This window comes from Oryx dammah, unplaced genomic scaffold (assembly GCF_014754425.2).
Source record: "Oryx dammah isolate SB20612 unplaced genomic scaffold, SCBI_Odam_1.1 HiC_scaffold_27, whole genome shotgun sequence".
NCBI classification, from domain to species: Eukaryota; Metazoa; Chordata; class Mammalia; order Artiodactyla; family Bovidae; genus Oryx; species Oryx dammah.
The window spans coordinates 24,685,613-24,704,307 of NW_024070211.1; the positions used below are offsets into that span (position 1 = coordinate 24,685,613).

Genomic DNA, 18,695 nt, shown 5'->3' on the forward strand with positions numbered 1-18,695 from the left:
TTTCTTTCTAGTCTCTCCATTGGCAATCTCACCCATCATCTCTCCACTGATGGCACCAAAATGGTAAACTAGTCATCCATCATGCAACTTCCCCTTCTCCAATCCATTTACTATTAATTACCACGTCTGGCAATTTTGCCTCTAAATCTCCCTTTTCTCAGTATTTCTGCTAACGATATAAGGCTCTAAGAATCAAATAAGCTAACATGAAAGTGCTTTCATGTTAGCTTAAAAAAGAGGAAAAAATTGAATCTGTGTATTAGTATTCATTAAGTTGAAATCTCCTTGAAAGCAAGGACTTTACAAGTTCATCTTTTTATTTATTCCACATTATACATCTAGCACAGTACTTTGCAAATGGCATTCAGTAAAGGTACTGCAATGAATTATTTGTACTGGTTTAATACACATTCAACTGAAATAGTCACACATTTAATGGCTTGTATTTCCCAAACCATGTCATCATTTGACTCCTAAGAGATTAGAATTTTAAGTCACTCTGTAAAGTATAAACTACATCAGGTACTTTTGATAAATATAATGCTACTTACCTAAAGTTAGAAAAAACTGTCATCTTTTTTTGGCCTAGCTTTCCTGAAAACATCCAAATCCCAGCCTGATGTCCAAAACTCATAAAATTTCTTGCTTACCAACTGCTCATTTGAACGGGAAAGTTTAAATATTACAGGAATATTTAAGCTGTAAGTACTCAAAAGGCAGGCAGAATGACTTCTTGAAAAAAAAGTCCCTCCTTCATTTTCACATCTTGCAATGTGAACTGGAGTGACATTCTGAGGAGGAACAGACACTGAGATTAAAAAACTACTGTTGCTCAAAAAAGTTCCGAAACTCTTGGCTATATGTACATTTAACTACAGCATCAGAATGAAAGATTGTCATCTAGTAGTATCTCACCAAATCAATTCAAAAATCTCCCCAGAAGAAAAGACAGGCTCCACAGTAAGTGGTGCTGGGAACACTGAACAGCTGCAGGTAAAACAAGTTGGAACATTCCTCCAAACATTTACAAAAATAAACTCCAAATTGTTTAAAGATCTAACATAAGGCAGAGCTTCCCAGGCGGTGCTAGTGGTAAAGAATCCATCTGCCAACAAAGGTGAGGTAAGCAATGTGGGTTCGATCCCTGGGCTGGGAAGATCCCCTGGAGGAGGAAATGGCAACCCACTCCAGTATTCTTGCCTGGAAAATCCCATGGACAGAGGAGCCATGGGGTCGAAAAGAAATGGACATGACTGAGCAACACAATCTAAGACATGACACCATAAAACTCCTAGAAGAGAACACAGGTAAAACATTCTTTGCATAAATCATAGCAGTATTTTCTTAGATCAGTCTCCCAAGGCAAAGGAAATAAAAATACAGTTCAGTTCAGTCGCTCAGTCATGTCTGACTCTGCGATCCCATGGACTGCAGCACTCCAGGCTTCCCTGTCCTTTACTATCTCCCGGAGTTTGCTCAAACTCATATCAGTTGAGTCAGTGATGCCATCCAGGCATCTCATTCTCTGTCATCCCCTTCTCCTCCCTCCTTCAATCTTTCCCAGCATCAGGGTCTTTTATAATGAGTCAGTTCTTCTCACCAGGTGGCCAAAGTATTGGAGCTTCAGCCTCAGCATCAGTCCTTCCAATGAATAATCATGGTTGATTTCCTTTAGAATTGACTGGTTTAATCCCCCTGCCAATCCAAGGGACTCTCAAGAGCCTTCTCCAACACCACAGTTCAAAAGCATCAATTCTTCGGTGCTCAGCTTTTTTTTTTTTAATATTTTATTATTTTTAATATTAATTTATTTTAATTGGAGGCTAATTAATTTACAATATTGTATTGGTTTTGCCATACATCAACATGAATCCACCATGGGTGTACACGTGTTCCCCATCCTGAACACCCCCTCCCACCTCCCTCCCCTCAGCTTTCTTTATAGTCCAACTCTCACATCCATACATGACTACTGGAAAAACCACAGCTCTGACTAGACAGACCCTTTGTCAGCAAAGTAATGTCTCTGCTTTTTAATATGCTGTCTAGGTTTGTCACAGCTTTTCTTTCAAGGGGCAGGCATCTTTTAATTGACAAATGAGACTTAAAAGCTTTTGCACAGCAAAAGGAACAGTAAGCAAAATGAAAAGACAACCTATGAGAGAAGTATTTACAAATGATGCAACTGACAAAGGGTTAATATTCAAAATATATGAACAGCTCACATAACTCTATCAAAAAGAAATTAAAAATGGGCAGAAGACCTAAATGGACATTTCTCAAAAAAAAAAAAGACATACAGATGGCCAACACACACATGAAAAGATGTTCAACATCATTACCAGAGAAACGAAAAGTCAAAACCACAATGAGGTTGTGATGAGGCTCACACCTGTCAGCGTGGCTACCATCAAAAAGTCTACAAATAATAAATACTAAAGGAGAAAAGAGAACCCTACTACACTGTTGGTGGAAATGTAATTTGGTGCAGCCACTAGAGAAACAGTAAGGAGGTACTTTAAAAGACTAAAAATAGAACTACCATGAGACCCAGCAATTCCACTCCAGAGAAGATGAAAACTGTAATTCAAAATAAACATTTGAGTACATGTATATTAGCGGCACTATTTACAATAACCAAGACGTGGAAGCAACCCAAGTGCCCGTCAACTGATGACTGGCTTAGAAAGAAATTTTCTACATACTGATACTGGGCAATCCTAATTTAAACAAAATTGGAACCACTAAAAGGGTTGATATATAGTAGTTTATTTTACATATCCATATATTTACTTTCTTAGTGTTCTATACCACTTACTATTACAAATTATTAAAAGTAAATCATAAAAGGGAAATTCTTAAATTAGTATTTAAAACTAGAGGAGACTAAAATAACATGAACACAAAATGCCAGCTGGTATCATGGACTCAATCCTGGAACAGAAAAAAGGGCATTCATGGGAAAATTGGTGATATCTGAACATAGTTTATAATTTAGTTAAGAGTATAGTATCAATATTAATCTTTTGACACATGAACCAAGGTTATGTGACATGCTAATACTAGAGCAGGGGAGCTGGGTTATGGTATAGCGGTTATGGTATATAGGAATATTCCCATATCTGCAACTTTTCTATAAATCTAAAATCATGCCCCAATTTAAGTTTTTTTTAATAGTACCCAGTCTAATCACCCAAGCACTTGTCACCCACCATTAAAAAAAAAAAAAACCCTACCTAGACTAGATTTCCATCTAAATCGCAGTCTATATAATACTCATTCACAAATTCAATGCAATCCCTATCAAGATACCGGCGATATTTTTCACAGAACTAGAACAAATAATTTCAAGATTTGTATGGAAATACAAAAAACCACGAATAGCCAAAGCAATCTTGAGAAAGAAGAATGGAACTGGAGGAATCAATTTGCCTGACTTCAGGCTCTACTACAAAGCCACAGTCATCAAGACAGTATGGTATTGGCACAAAGACAGACATATAGATCAATGGAACAAAACAGAAAGCCCAGAGATAAATCCACATACATATGGACACCTTATCTTTGACAAAGGAGGCAAGAATATACAATGGAGTAAAGACAATCTCTTTAACAAGTGGTGCTGGGAAAACTGGTCAACCACTTGTAAAAGAATGAAACTAGATCACTTTCTAACACCGCACACAAAGATAAACTCAAAATGGATTAAAGATCTAAATGTAAGACCAGAAACTATAAAACTCTTAGAGGAGAACATAGGCAAGACACTCTCCAACATAAACCACAGCAGGATCCTCTATGATCCACCTCCCAGAATTCTGGAAATAAAAGCAAAAATAAACAAATGGCATCTAATTAAAGTTAAAAGCTTCTGCACAACAAAGGAAAACATAAGCAAAGTGAAAAGACAGCCTTCCGAATGGGAGAAAATAATAGCAAATGAAGCAACTGACAAACAACTAATCTCAAAAATATACAAGCAACTCCTGCAGCTCAATTCCAGAAAAATAAACGACCCAATCAAAAAATGGGCCAAAGAACTAAATAGACATTTCTCCAAAGAAGACATACGGATGGCCAACAAACACATGAAAAGATGCTCAACATCACTCATTATTAGAGAAATGCAAATCAAAACCACAATGAGGTACCACTTCACACCTCAGAATGTCTACGATCCAAAAATCTGCAAGCAATAAATGCTGGAGAGGATGTGGAGAGAAGGGAACCCTCCTACACTGTTGGTGGGAATGCAAACTAGTACAGCCACTATGGAGAACAGTGTGGAGATTCCTTAAAAAATTGCAAATAGAAATGCCTTATGACCCAGCAATCCCACTGTTGGGCATACACACTGAGGAAACCAGAATTGAAAGAGACACATGTACCCCAATGTTCATTGCAGCACTGTTTATAATAGCCAGGACATGGAAACAACCTAGATGTCCATCAGTAGATGAATGGATAAGAAAGCTGTGGTACATATACACAATGGAGTATTACTCAGCCATTAAAAAGAATACATTTGAATCAGTTCTGATGAGATGGATGAAACTGGAGCCGATTATACAGAGTGAAGTGAGCCAGAAAGAAAAACACCAATACAGTATACTAACACATATATATGGAATTTAGGAAGATGGCAATGATGACCCTGTATGCAGGACAGCAAAAAAGACACAGATGTGTATAGCGGACTTTTGGACTCAGAGGGAGAGGGAGAGGATGTGATGATTTGGGAGAATGGCATTGAAACATGTATAATATCATGTAAGAATCGAAATGCCAGTCTATGTCTGATGCAGGATATGACACGCTTGGGGCTGACGCGTGGAGATGACCCAGAGAGATGTTGTGGGGAGGGGGGTGGGAGGGGGGCTCATGTTTGGGAACGCATGTACACCTGTGGTGGATTCATGTCAATCTATGCCAAAACCAATACAGAATTGTAAAATAAAAATTACAAATAAATAAATAAATTTAAAAAAAAAATAATAATACTCATTCACATGTTCCTTCATTATACATATCATAATTTGTAATTATCTATTATTCGTATGATGACCTGTTTCATATTCTTTCCTCCATAAAGGCAAAAATGGCATCAATTCTGTTCTCTGCTGCATTCCCAGCACCTTACATGCTGTCTGACACAGAACAGGAATTAAAAGCTCTAAGTGAGCAATTAACTAAATAAGGAATTGTTAAACAGGACAGCAGAAGAGCACACAAGCAATGAGAAAAGCTTTGGGACTTTGGGGGGCTCTGACTTCCCAAATCAGGCAGGGACTGACTTTCCCCATCCATCCTTCCTTCAAGGACAACTTTAAATCATCCAGTGCACATAGCTCACAAACCCAGTACCTGAGACCCAAGGACACTAGGTGACTTGTCACCCCAGCCCCGTACATCCAGCCCTACACCCAACACTGCCATCTTACTACAGAACCAACTCTTTTTACAGAAAAAGAATGAACTAGGAAAAGACTAAAAGGAAAATGCCAGTGACTGAAGAAGGCTTACTCATTCCTAAGTGTTAAGAACTGCACAAGAACACTCCAGAACACAAAAGAACGGTCTATACAGTACACTCCCGTGTCACCACACTTCTTCCCAGTAATAACCTTCTAACACACAATTTTAGGAGCAACTCAGCACCACCCCTCAACTCCTGAAACAAACCTGGGGAACCAGAAAAGGTTATCATCAAATGACTGCTCTCCTGGCCACTCAAACAAAACTCCACCGTGACAACTATTCAGCCAGCCACCAAAGAGAGGCAGCATAATATAACGCTTGGATAAGAGAGCTCTAGATTTTCAAACAGGCGGGTCTGATCACAGCTTCCCCTCTTACTCGCAGTCATCTGGGGGCAAGTTAATGTGTCCAAACAGCAGTTCTCTCCAGCTATAAAATGGGAATAACTACCACCTTAGAGAGTTGTTAACAGTTTTAGAGATACTATGCAGAAACTCTTCATAGGAAATCTGGAATGTTATAAAGGCTCAGTAAGTGTCAGCTGTTTGTCATCTTATTCCGCTACAGTCAATTTCACAAGGCCTATTACCTCTCAGCCGACAACATTCCAGGTTTCCTAAGAACAGTTTCTGCATAGTATATTAACAACACTCTTAAGGTGGTGGTTATTCCCATTTTACAGGTGGAGAGAACTGCTGTTTGGACACATTAACTTGCCCCCAAATCACGGCAAATGAGAAGCTGTGATTCTTTCTGCGATTCCTAGCTGACTCAGTGGTAAAGAATCCCGCTCGCCAATCAGGAGACAGGAGAGATGAGAGTTCGATCCCTCGGTCGCGAAGATACCCTGCAGGAGGAAATGGCACCCCCCCTCCAGTGTTCTTGCCTGAAGAATCCCGTGGACAGAGAAGCCTGGTGGGCTACAGTCCATGGGGTCGCAGAAAGTCGGATACGACTTAGCGACTAAACAACAAAATACATAATAGCTTAGAGCACATTTTCCAAAGCCAGCCTGGACAAACCAGCTCAATGTTTCTGGGCCTCGGGTTCCCCATCTGTGAAACGGGCTGCATCATTCCTACCCCGCTCGGGTTGCTCGGATTTACCCATTCCATTACCAGTGCATAATTAAAATACACCTAGGGAAAGTAAACCTTCAACTCCCAACCCCAAACGAATAGGATTCATCCCAGGCCCATCGCCTCCGATCGCGGCCAGAACAAATACCAAGGTCGACCCACCTCATACCCCTCAATCTCTCCTCACGGCCCGCAGCAACACACCCCCCGCCCGCCCCTCCAGCAGGGGTTTCGGAAACCGCAGGGGTGTTTCCTCCCGAGGACCGCGTCAGAGCCCGGCTAGTGAAAGTGGCCAACCCCCAGCCCACCCCGCCCCCAAAGCGCCGGGAGGGAACCCCGCGCATCCTTCCTCCCCCGGACAGCTCGGCCGCTCGGGCTGCGGTCCCCCCCGGGTTTGCGTGGGCTCTGCGGCCCCGGACCCCACCTCACCCGCTTCCCGGATCCCACGGCGGCACCTCCCACCCTAGCCGCGGAGTGGCCCGGTACCCCCGCACCGCCGGGCTAGGCGGCCACGTCGGGGATCCGGGGCCTCCAGGTCGGCCGCAACCTTCCTCCGGGCCAGGGTCGCCCTTGGGGCGCAGCCCTTCCGCACGCGGAGGCCCCACCGTGCCCACAACGGGAGCCGCACTCACCGCGACGCCGGGGCCCCGGTTCCTCGGGCCCACGCAGGCCTGGGTTGCGCCCCCAGAGCACTAGCGCCCTAGGCCGCCTCCTGGGGACCCTGACGCTGCCGCCGCGGTCGCACTGCGAGGAGACGGCCGTCTGCTACTCGGTCCGCCGCCACCGCCTCGTCCCAGCCCCAGCCGCGGCGACAGGCGCAGACTCGCACACCGGCGCCGGCAGACCAGCGTCTGTTGAGCCGAACCGCCCGGGACGCGCACCCCCGGCCGGCGCTCGTTACATATGCAGAGAGGCCGCCGCCCATTGGCCCGCGGGCGGTGGCGCGTGCGGGGCTGGGCCTATCGAATTCCGGCCGGGAGCACGGCGGGCGGCCGGGGGCGGGGCGGGGTTACTACGGGTCATTCGCCCGAGCCTAGGCGGACGGGACCTAGCCGCAGCCTGCGCGGGGCGGGGGCCGGTCGGCGGGGAAGGACTGGACCACGGCAGCGGGGGAGGGGAGCTGGACTGTGCGGCCGGGACGTAGGTGGAGAAGGAGCGGTCCGGCTCGGTCTGCGGGAGGGCCCTTCCCGTAGGGTTGGAAAGACCACCGCCTCGCCCCTCCCAAAAACTACAGATGCAGATGTTGCTGTAATCTATAAATCTTAATATAGATCTGGAAAAAAGTGCGCCATTATCTTCCCTCTTAACTGGATTATGTGCTTCGTTCTTGCACAGATTTGTCAGATTTTGCAAAATAAAATGATTGGGGGAAATGTCTGAAGCGAGAGGGGCTCAGGAATTCAAAGCAGGTTTTTTATTCTTGCTTTGGCTTCACTGAACCCAGCAAATAGCCCATCTCCCCTCGGTGCACTCACTCTATATACGCATTGTAGGCAGACGCTTTACCGTCTGAGCTACCAGGAAAGTCATATACAAGATTGATACTTGTTTTCTAAAGGATAAAGTTGACCCCACAGTACTGTTTCTGAACTTCTTTTTATGAAGCTGAACGTGTTTCTGTATTTTGAAGTGCTTGCCATTATATTTCACTTTAGACCCTACGAATGGGGAAAAGAGTACAGGTAGACTGCCTTCCTGCAAGCCAACAAAGCAAAACACAAATGACTAAAATAGCAACTACAATACACTATTAAAAAGATGGCTTTCGTTATGCAAGCTGTAGTGGGGTTGAGTTTTTTTTTTTTGTTTTTCTCTTTAATTCAACATATTATTTAGTGGTCTGTGAACGAAGTTGTAAGTTTTGTCAGACTCAATTCCACAAGAAGTAAAACATTTGGAGGGTTTCATTTTGTTTTGAAGTAATGAAGGAGCTAGAAATAGCTACTTGAATAGTAAACCACCATGCGATGCAAAACTTATCTTTAAAGTAGGTGAAAGGTGACGTGCATGAGCCAGCCTTGGGCAAAAGCAGGGGCTCGATTTCCCAAGAGAATCTCAAAATCTGTGAAGCCGCCTGAACTTGAGCTGTCTGGAGTGATGAGGCAAGGAGCAAAGAAAGCTCACGCACCTTGGGCCCCAAGCCAATTTAACTACCTAAAGGAAAGGATCCCTGACCCAGGAAACCTGCTCTTCTTGCTAGAAGAGGTTCAGTTGCTTCCTAATCTGTCGAAGCCCTATCAAAGGATAAAATCCTGAAGATTTCTTATCTAAAAGACCACCATCATTCTGCATGCTGGGGAGAGTATACCATCAAAGTGGTAGTTCTAGAACCAGGAAAACTCTCTAGAAAATAAGTAATTTCCAAGGCAGGAATCTTTTTTTATTCCCCATCGATAATCATAAAGCAGACTTGTAGAATTCCAGCAACATCCTAACATCTTCATTATCTCTCAATATTACTAGTGTGTGTGTGTGTGTGTGTGTGTGTGGCTAGGCAGCTGTGTGGATATGATATATACTTTTAAAAGAAAATGTTCCTTCTAAATTCTCATCCTGTTTGCTTACAGTAAACAGTAATATTTACAGTCTATGATGTTTTGTTTTTTAAATAAAATAATACATGCATAACTGCTCTTCTTTTAGACAGGTTTTCAGTATATATTTATTTACAGCATCTGAAAGAATAAGGGAATTTGGTTGTATTTCCCCTCTTTTTTAGGAAAACTCAATTCAGAAGCTGTAATGGCCAACTAAATGAAAACATCCAACAGTTTCTTTTACAGTTTTGTTATTTCTCCAAATTGCAGGACGGTTGAGAGGAGATGTCTTTGTAATTTTCATGAATACCTAATGATTGTCTTCTGTGGAGGGGCCCAGAAATAGTTTGTGATTGTATAGCAAACTATATACTACTAGCATTTTTCATCATCATTAAAATGTAAAACCAGAACCAGCTGATGTTTAGAAGTTCAACAGAAACTTTTTTGTTCTTTCATTTCTGGTGGATTAGGAGGGGAAGACATTGGAGAAGGAAATGGCACCCCGCTTCAGTGTTCTTGCCTGGTGAATCCCAGGGATGGGGGAGCCTGGTTGGCTGCCGTCTATGGGGTCGCACAGAGTCAGACACGACTGAAGTGACTTAGCGGCAGCAGCAACAGGAGGGGAAGACAGTGATTGACGGGCTTTCAGGGTCAGCTGATAAAGAATCCGCCTGCACTGCAGGAGACTGCCGGAGCCACAGGTTCGATCCCTGAGTCGGGAAGATCCCCTGGCTGAGGGAATTGCAACCCACTCCAGTATTCTTGCCTGGAAAATCACATGGACAGAGGAGCCTGATGAACTATAGTCCTCAGGGTCACAGAGTCAGACAGGACTGGAGCTACTGAGCATGCGCACACATAGGAGACAGTGATTGAAGCGATGTCACAGCCCTAGATCTCTACGTTAAGATGGCTCTGGCCTCAGGAGCAGAACATCCAACAACAATCAACTTAGATTATGACATTTATGTACCTCACTTAAATATAACTCAAGAGGCAGGGCAGATCTAAGATGGGTTCAAGGACTCTGCCAGGTCACTGAGGACCTGAGTCTTTACATCTTTCACTCTGGCTTTCTCCTTAGACCATCACACTCACAGATGGCTACCACAGTTTCAAGTGTCACATGAGAACACAATAGTGTGTAGCCAAAGAATAGGAGAATGTTTCCTAAACATCACTTCTAATTAAGGAGGAAATCCTTTCTCAGAAAGCTAATAACTGACTGCTCCTCAAGTCCTATCAGCCAGAATTGGGTCATATGGTCATATTCTAGCTGCAAGGGAAGCCAGGAAATATCAGCATTTTTGGCCTTTATAGTGGAAGGTGGACGCCATCAACACAGAAGTAGCCATGGAAAGGAATAAATGTAAGAAGCCCTAATCAACAGTGTCCACAACGGACATCACTGGAAATTACCCATCTCTGACTAAAAGGGGCTAAAACAATAAAATTATCTGTTATCTCACTGAAAATGTCCAGAGGAAGGCAATTCCAGGATTTCTTCAAAGGGCTCACTGGTGTAAGAACCCAGCTCCTTCTGTGTCTTTACTCGGCCACTCTCAGTGTTCATTTTCTTTCTCTTCCTGGTTACAGAATGGCTGCACCTGCTCCAAGCATTTATTTATTTATTTATTTGGCTGTGTCAGGTCTTATTTGCAGAACATGGGATCTTCACTGTGTCATGCAGGATGTTTCGCTGGAATGTATGGGCTGTCTAATTGTGGCATGTGGGCACGAGAGCACGGGCTTAGTTGCTACACTGCATGTGGAATCTTAGTTCCCCAACCAGGGATTGAACCCGTGTCTCCTGCATTGCAAGGCATTTTCTTAACCACTGGACCACCAGGGAAGTCCCTCCATTGTTATCTTTACACAATATTCCATTCAAAGCCAGAGAGGAAAATTGGCTTCTACCTGTCAGTACATGTTTCTTATCTTCCAAGATGTACTCAGCCCACTTCCCCTAAACCAGTAACTATCAAATGAAATTTCCCTGATAAGTTTAGCTCAATCATAGATCATTCACTAGAGCTGGGAGAGTATATTCTAACAAGTGGGGACAGAATATCATTTGACCTTTGGTTCAAAGCATATCCCATATTTTGAAGTACAGGGTCCCACCCAAAAAAGTATCAACCTCAAGATGACTCCTTAGCTGGGCCTTTCAGAATTCTTTGAGTTCTGTCAGGTGGCATGCATATGGTAGTACCCAAGGATCCTATGGTCATATGCCCATTGCTGCCACTCTGCAGGAAAATGGGCTTCTTATTTGCAGATCAGAGTTATATAAGATGCCATGAAGGCAAATCAGATACTCTGTGAGCCCTCCTCAGATTGTGGAACTAGCAAGATTCAGACAGCAGAATTGGAAGACTCGAGCCTGGGTTACATATTAAACCCAATAGGGAAAAATTACTGCCTTACACTCTGGTAGAGAGAAAGCCCTAAGATAGAGATCCACAGATGCTGTCAGTATATCCTGGACTTGGGAATACCTGGGGATAAGTTCAGGGTGCCAGCAAAATCTGCTCCAGGTGGACAACCAACAGTGTCTGCCTTTTGTTTCAAAAAAAGCTGGAATATATTTCAAGAAATTGTCTAATTACTGAGTTTCAAGGAAAGAATCAGAATAATTCTGAGAGATCCTGTGTATCCCAATCTTGTGGTCCTTCTAGGAAGTCCTTTGCTACCCGGGTATCAGCTCAGAAAGGATGTATATGGTTGATCACAGGTTGAGATATCACATTGAGAAACCTTTATATCCACTGTAGACTATAAAGATCTCTAGGAAGTGACATTATCAAACTCAACCTCTTTCCATGACATAGGATTCTATAAACACTCTAGTAATGTGCTCTTTCTTCAATTTAAGGTAGTTCAACTTTGTTCCACTTTAGTGGTTGGGAACTTCCTTTTGGGAAGCTATCAGGGCCTCCCTGATACGTCAGTGTTAAAGAATCTGCCTGCAATGCAGGAGACCCTGGTTCAATTCCTGGGTCGGGAAGATCTCCTGGAGAAGGGATAGGCTACATACGCCAATATTCTTGGGCTTCCCTTGTGGCTCAGCTGGTAAAGAATCTGCCTGCAATGTGGGAGACCTGGGTTTGATCCCTGGGTTGTGAAGATCCCCTGGAGAAGGGAAAAGCTACCCATTCCAGTATTCTGGCCTAGAAAATTCCATGGACTCTATAGCCCATGGGGTCACAAAGAGTCATACATAACTAAGCAGCTTTCAAATTCGTGAAATGCTTTAAATTCCACTTTCACTTCTTTCTTTTCCAGGCTAGACTATCTTTTTTAAAAAATTCTTTTCCAAATGACCTGTCTTATCTCCCTTTAGTCGTTTTTCTTTTTCTACTCCCTTCATTTCCTGGAAGACAAAACAGAATATCTAAACTATAGCAAGGGCCTGAAAATTGTAAAATATCTTGAAAGAAACCATTCCAAGTTCTTGCCTGTCAGAATTTCATTAAAATAGCCTAAAATTAATTGACTTTTTAAAGTGATCACATATTTCTTTTTATTCCCAGTTCATTTTGATTAATGATAATTTTCAGTTAAGGCAGTGAACATTTCTTAGCTATACATACTTCAGTTCGGTTCAGTTGCTCAGTCATGTCTGACTCTTTGAGAACCCATGGACTACATCACGCCAGGCTTCCCTGTCCATCACCAACTCCCGGAGCTTGCTCAAACTCATATCCATCGAGTCGATGATACCATCCAAGCATCTCATCCTTTGTCATCCCCTTCTCCTCCTGCCTTCAATCTTTCCCAGCATCAGGGTCTTTTCTAGTGAGTCAGTTCTTTGCATCATGTGGCCAAACTATTGGAGCTTCAGCCTCAGCATCAGTCCTTCCAATTTCAGGACTGATTTCCTTTAGGACTGACACATATTTATATGCCTAAAAATCCCTTCAAATCCATTGTTGGACTTGTTTACTTTTTTATGAATGAGTCTCTGAATACTTCACTTTTATATTATAATACTTTTATTAAACCTCTGTAATTTACTAACTCATATGACTTTCCTATCCATCTTTTAAGCATATCTATAAAGAACTCTGAATTCAGGCAGTTATATTAAACTCTCCAGTATAGTTAGTTTTCTGTTATTTTTCAAAGATATTCTGGAACAGAGACTCTATATGTGATTAAAAAAAGAGAGAGAAAACCTAGAGTATCAACTAGAATTAATTTTGGCTGCATGTAACTGAAAATGCAAATAATAGTGGCTGTAATATGTGAAGGTTACACATCTTCTGGGTTTCTCTGGTGGCTCAGATGGTAAAGTGTCCGCCTGCAATGCGGGAGACCTGGGTTCGATTCCTGGGTCAGGAAGATCCAATGGAGAAGGAAATGGCAATCCACTCCAGCATTCTTGCCTGGAAAAAAAATAAGGAGTATGAACCAGATACTCCAAGATTAGTACAACCACACCATGAAATCATTGTGTGTGCTTAGTTGCTCGGTCATGTCCAACTCTGCAACCCCATGGACTGGAGCCCACCAGGCTTCTCTGTCCATGGGGATTCTCCAGGCAAGAATACTAGAGTGGGTTGGCATGCCCTCCTCCAGGGGATTTCCCAACCCAGGGCTCAAACCCAGGTCTCCCACACTGTAGGTGGCTTCTTTACTGCCTGAGCCACCAGGGACCCAGAATGCTTCTGTCTTTCTGTTCTGCTATTCTCAATGTGTGGTTTCTTCATATGTGACTTCCATATTCAAGGTCATAAAATAGGTGCTAGAGTTCTAGTCATCACATCCACATGGTAGTCATCAAGAAGGAAGAAAAGAACAATGTAAAAGGCAATAGAGAATTTTTAACAATAGAGAGAAACTTCTACACTTTTCTGATAAAGAACCTTCATATAATTGTGAAATAAGTAAATAACCCCTAAGCCTCTCCTTTCAGGAACTGTCTTATTTCTTTTTAGAGTTCCTTATTGAACTTACATCTCTCTCTCCTTGAATCCTTTTTGTTTTTTGTTTTTTTTTCCCTCTGGACTGGTTATACTTTCTATACATAAATATTTGGAAACTGAACATGGATTCAATGCTCTAATTAATTGAACATTAATTTGACTGATATTTAAGAGCCACCAGAGGACAGGTACTGTGCTAGATGCTACAATTATAGCATGTATTGAGACAAAAATGGTCCTGACCTTCAGGAAGCTTATACCCTAAGGTAAGACATTATAATAAATAGAAGGAGGTGACAGAGGATGAGATGATTAGATATCATTACCAACTCAATGGGCATGTGTTTGAGGAAACTTTGGGAGACAGGGAAGGACAGGGAAGGCTTACATGCTGCAGTCCACGGGGCCACAAAGAGTCTTGCATGACTTAGTGACTGAACAACAACAACAGTAAATAAATGAATGAATAAAAAGATTGTTCCAAAGCTGGAATGCTCTTCCAACATTTAAACGGGATGACTGGGAGCAAAGAGGAACAAAGAATTTTCGATAGGGAAGTCAGGGAAGACAACTCTGAGAGGTGACATTTAAGCCCTCATGAGGAACTGGCTGATATTTTTGGCAGGAAAGTCATCTTGCCACTCAGAGAGCCTCTCCCAGAAACTAAGAACATATTCTTGTGGACATGACCTGGCATTTTTAGAAATCCTGCTCGGTTTGCAGAATCCATAAATATTATAACAAGGAGCACAGTCCCATCACCCAAACGTCCATTAGATCTTGCTTTGTCATTTAAGGCATTGAACTCAATGTCAAGTGCTCTGGGAAGCTCCCAAGCAAAAGTACTTGTCCCATTCTCTCTGCTTTGTTCATCCTATTGGTTAATCGGTGAGGCCTCCTTGGGTTACAAGGAACAGATAATGCACATTAAACTTGCTTAAGCAAATAAAGTTTATTGGTTACGAATTAAAGGGAGCATATACACCTTCAGGGATAGTAAGACGCAGAGCTCCAAAGGATTAGAAAGAGCGGCTTTAACTTTCTTCATTCCTCAGATCTACTTCCTTGGTGATAGCATTTGCTTCATCCTGACCCTCCCCTCCCCCCACCTCCAGGACAGCAAGGTGGCTGGAGGTTCTGGAAGACTCCTATCCCACTGGAAATTCCAACTCTGCTACAGAAATCTCATTTCGCCCAATGTGTCCACAACAGTACCTGCTGTCTGTCCAGACCTGACTCACTTGCGGCATCCCAGGATCCAAGGGTGGAGGTCACGAGGGAAAGTATTGGAAGGTGGGTGTAGATGACCCACAGGGAAATCACAACGTGTCCATTAAGAGAAAGGTGAAAGCAAACAAAAGCACCCGGTTGCATTACTATGAGATTAGTGCATCTTGCGGTATATTAGGTCAGCTGTGTTTATCTTTCTCTAACTCCATGATGAACTGTTTGAGAAGTACATGTTCATCTTCTTACTCCCTAAGGTCTGCTCTACATGCTGATAGACAATACCTGCACCAAGTAAGCTCAACAGATATTTGCTAAATTCAACTGTTGAATTCTGTACACGCATGCATAGGAGTAGAGGGGTACATACACCAGCCATGGTATTTACAGTACATTTAAATCTCTCACAAAATATCAAACTGTAATTTTTTAAAATTTGACTGAGAGACTGTCCTCACACTACATTTGTTTCAGTTCTTGCTTCTGTGATATATAGTTTACCGTTTTTTAAAATTAATTATTCATTTATTTTATTACTTTTTTTTTTTTTTGGCTGTACTGGGTCTTAGTTGCTGCAAGTGCTTTTTTCTAGTTGCAGTGACCGGGGGCTACCCTCTAGTTGTAGAGCCTTGCCTAGGGCTCTCAGGCTTCAGAAGTAGCAGCACCTGGGCTCAGTAGTTGTGCCTCCCCAGCTCTAGGACCCAGGCTCAGCAGGTGTGGCACACGGACTTAGTTACCCCATAGCACATGGGATCTTCCCAGACCAGAGATTGAACCTATGTCTTCTGCATTGGTAGATGGATTCTCTACCTCCAAGGCACCAGGGACGCCCCCTAGTTTATCTTAATAGTCATTCTTTCTACAGTGAGTTCATTCCTATATATATTTTTTCCTCAATCATATATTTCAATCCACATTTAATTTCCCATTTGGTAAGTCTACAGATCACTTCTAGTCTACTAAAGCTGTGCTCCGTGGGAGGTAGCATCAGCATCACCTGGTTGTAGAGAAAAAAATTACAAAATCTCAGTCAGGTGCAATCCCAGACCTACTTGAACCACATCTGCATTTTAACAAGATTTTTCAGAGGATTCATAGACAACATTAAAATTGAAGAATCACTGGTCTCCTGCTCTAGACTAGCACTGTCGTGTATGTAATTTAAAATTTGCTGGCAGCCACATTAAAACGTACAAAGCAAATAAGCCAAATTAATTTTAATAGTGTATTTTTATAACTCAATCTATCCCAATTATTATCATTTCAACTTGTAATCAGCTTAAAAAATAATTAATGAGACACTCTTTGGGGTTACTCGCTTAAGCCTGGCGTTTATTTTGTGCTTACAGCACATCTCAATTTGGACTAGAGCCTTTGCAGGTGCTCAACAGCCACCTATGGTTGGTGGCCACTGCATTAATCAGCATAGCTCTGGACTGTAAGATGCATGAAGACAGTAGACCACGTCGTTTCACACTCCACAGTAACCCAGTGCCAAATATAGTGCCTGGGCACTCAATAAATGTTAATCGAATGAATACATTTGAGTGGTTGTTGTTGTTCAGTCAGTAAGTCCTATCTGACTCTTTGTGACCCCATGGACTGCAGCACTCCAGGCTTCCCTGTCCTTCATTATTTTCCAGAGTCTGCTCAAACTCATGTTCATTGAGTCGGTGATGCCATCCAACCATCTCGTTCTCTGTCGCTCCCTCCCTCTCCTGCCCTCAATCTTTCTCAGCATCAGGGTCTTTTCCAGTGAGTCAGCACTTCCCATCAGGTGGCCAAAGTATTGGAGCTTCAGCTTTAGCATCAGTCCTTCCAATGAAAATTCAGGGTTGATTTCCTTTAGGTTTGACTGGTCTGATCTCCTTGCAATCCAAGGGACTCTCAAGAGTCTTCTCCAATGCCACAGTTCAAAAGTATCAATTCTTCAGCACTCAGCCTTCCTTATGGTCCAACTCTCACATCTGTACATGACTACTGGAAAAACCATAGCTTGGACTATATGGATCTTTGTCAGCAAAGTAACGTCTTTGCTTTTTACACTGTCTAGGTTTGTCATAGCTTTCCTTCCAAGGAGCAAGCATCTTTTAATTTTCTGGCTGCAGTCACCATACTCAGTGATTTTGGAGCCCAAGAAAATAAAATCTCTCACTGTTTCCACTTTTTCCTCATCTATTTGCCATGAAGTGATGGGTCCAGATGCCATGATCTTAGTTTTTTGAATGTTGAGTTTTAAGGCAGCTTTTTCACTCTTCTCTTTCACCCTCATCAAGAGGTTCTTTAGTTCCTCTTCATTTTTTACATTTGAGCAGAGAAAGATTTAAAATATTTAACTAGCAAAATGAAAGTATTGACCAAATAAAATCAAAATGGACCCAAGATATAAACTATCAGTAATTCCTCACTGAAGGGGAGTGGCATAATATCAGCCATCCCTCAGTATCTGCAAGGGATTGGCTCCAGCAGTCCTCTGTGGATACCCAGCTCCAATGATGCTCAAATGCCTTATATAAAATGGTGTAGCATTGTGCGTACCGTAAGCCCTTGGTATCTGCAGTTAGTGGAATCTGCAGAAGAGAAACTCACAGAAAGCAAGGACCAATAGCATGGGAACTGGTCCAATCCTTTCATATCTCATATGAGAACCTAGAGTCCCAACAGGTGGGTTGTGTCTGCTTGGTGGTCACTAATTTGTGTCCAACTCTTTTGCAACCCCGCAGACTGTAGCCCGCCAGACTCCTCTGTCCGTGGGATTTCCCAGGCAAGAATACTGAGTGGGTTGCCATTTCCTTCTCCAGAGGATCTTCCTGACCCAAGGATCGAACCCACATCTCTTGCACTGTAGATGGTCTCTTCATTGCAGGAGGATTCTTTACCCACTGACCCACCTGGGAAGCCTGGATGTCTACTTAGTCACATATTTTTGTATTACATACACTACAATTTAGACAAGCAGGTCTTAACTTCCAACCCAGAGAGCTTTCCACTATATTAATGCATTAATTCATTCAGTGAACAACCACTGCATGAAAAAGCATCAGGCTGGACACAGTGGGGAAGAGATGTAAAGAGGAATAATATTCCTGTGCTTCCAAGAAAACCAATTAAGGTCATTTTCATTTTCAATGAAACAGAAACCCAACTCAAACTAATTTATGTGTGTGTGTGTGTGGCTCAACTGGTCAACAATCTGCCTGCATCCTGGGAGACCTGGCTTTGATCCCTGGGTTGGGAAGATCCCCTGGAGAAGGGAAAGGTTACCCACTCCAGTATTCTAGCCCAGAGAATTCCATGGACTGTGTAGTCCATGGGGTCGCAAAGAGTCGAACAAGACTGAGAGACTTTCACTCTCACTCTGTGTGTATGTGATATTCGCTTGGTCATGTCCAACTCTGCAGCTCCGTAGACTGTAGCCCGCCAGGGTCCTCTGTCCATGGGAT

The 18,695-nt window shown here is 42.8% G+C and overlaps 1 protein-coding gene across 1 annotated transcript in view; it reads right to left on the bottom strand.

Annotated features, from left to right (window-relative positions):
- Positions 1 to 7,453, bottom strand: part of ACSL3 (acyl-CoA synthetase long chain family member 3) — a 79,326-nt gene extending 71,873 nt beyond the window's left edge. Inside the window, exon 1 of the mRNA XM_040228485.1 lies at positions 7,190 to 7,453. The gene's annotated coding sequence lies outside the window, so the exon portion shown is untranslated. The remainder of the gene's footprint in view (positions 1 to 7,189) is intronic.
- Positions 7,454 to 18,695: the final 11,242 nt, after the last annotated feature.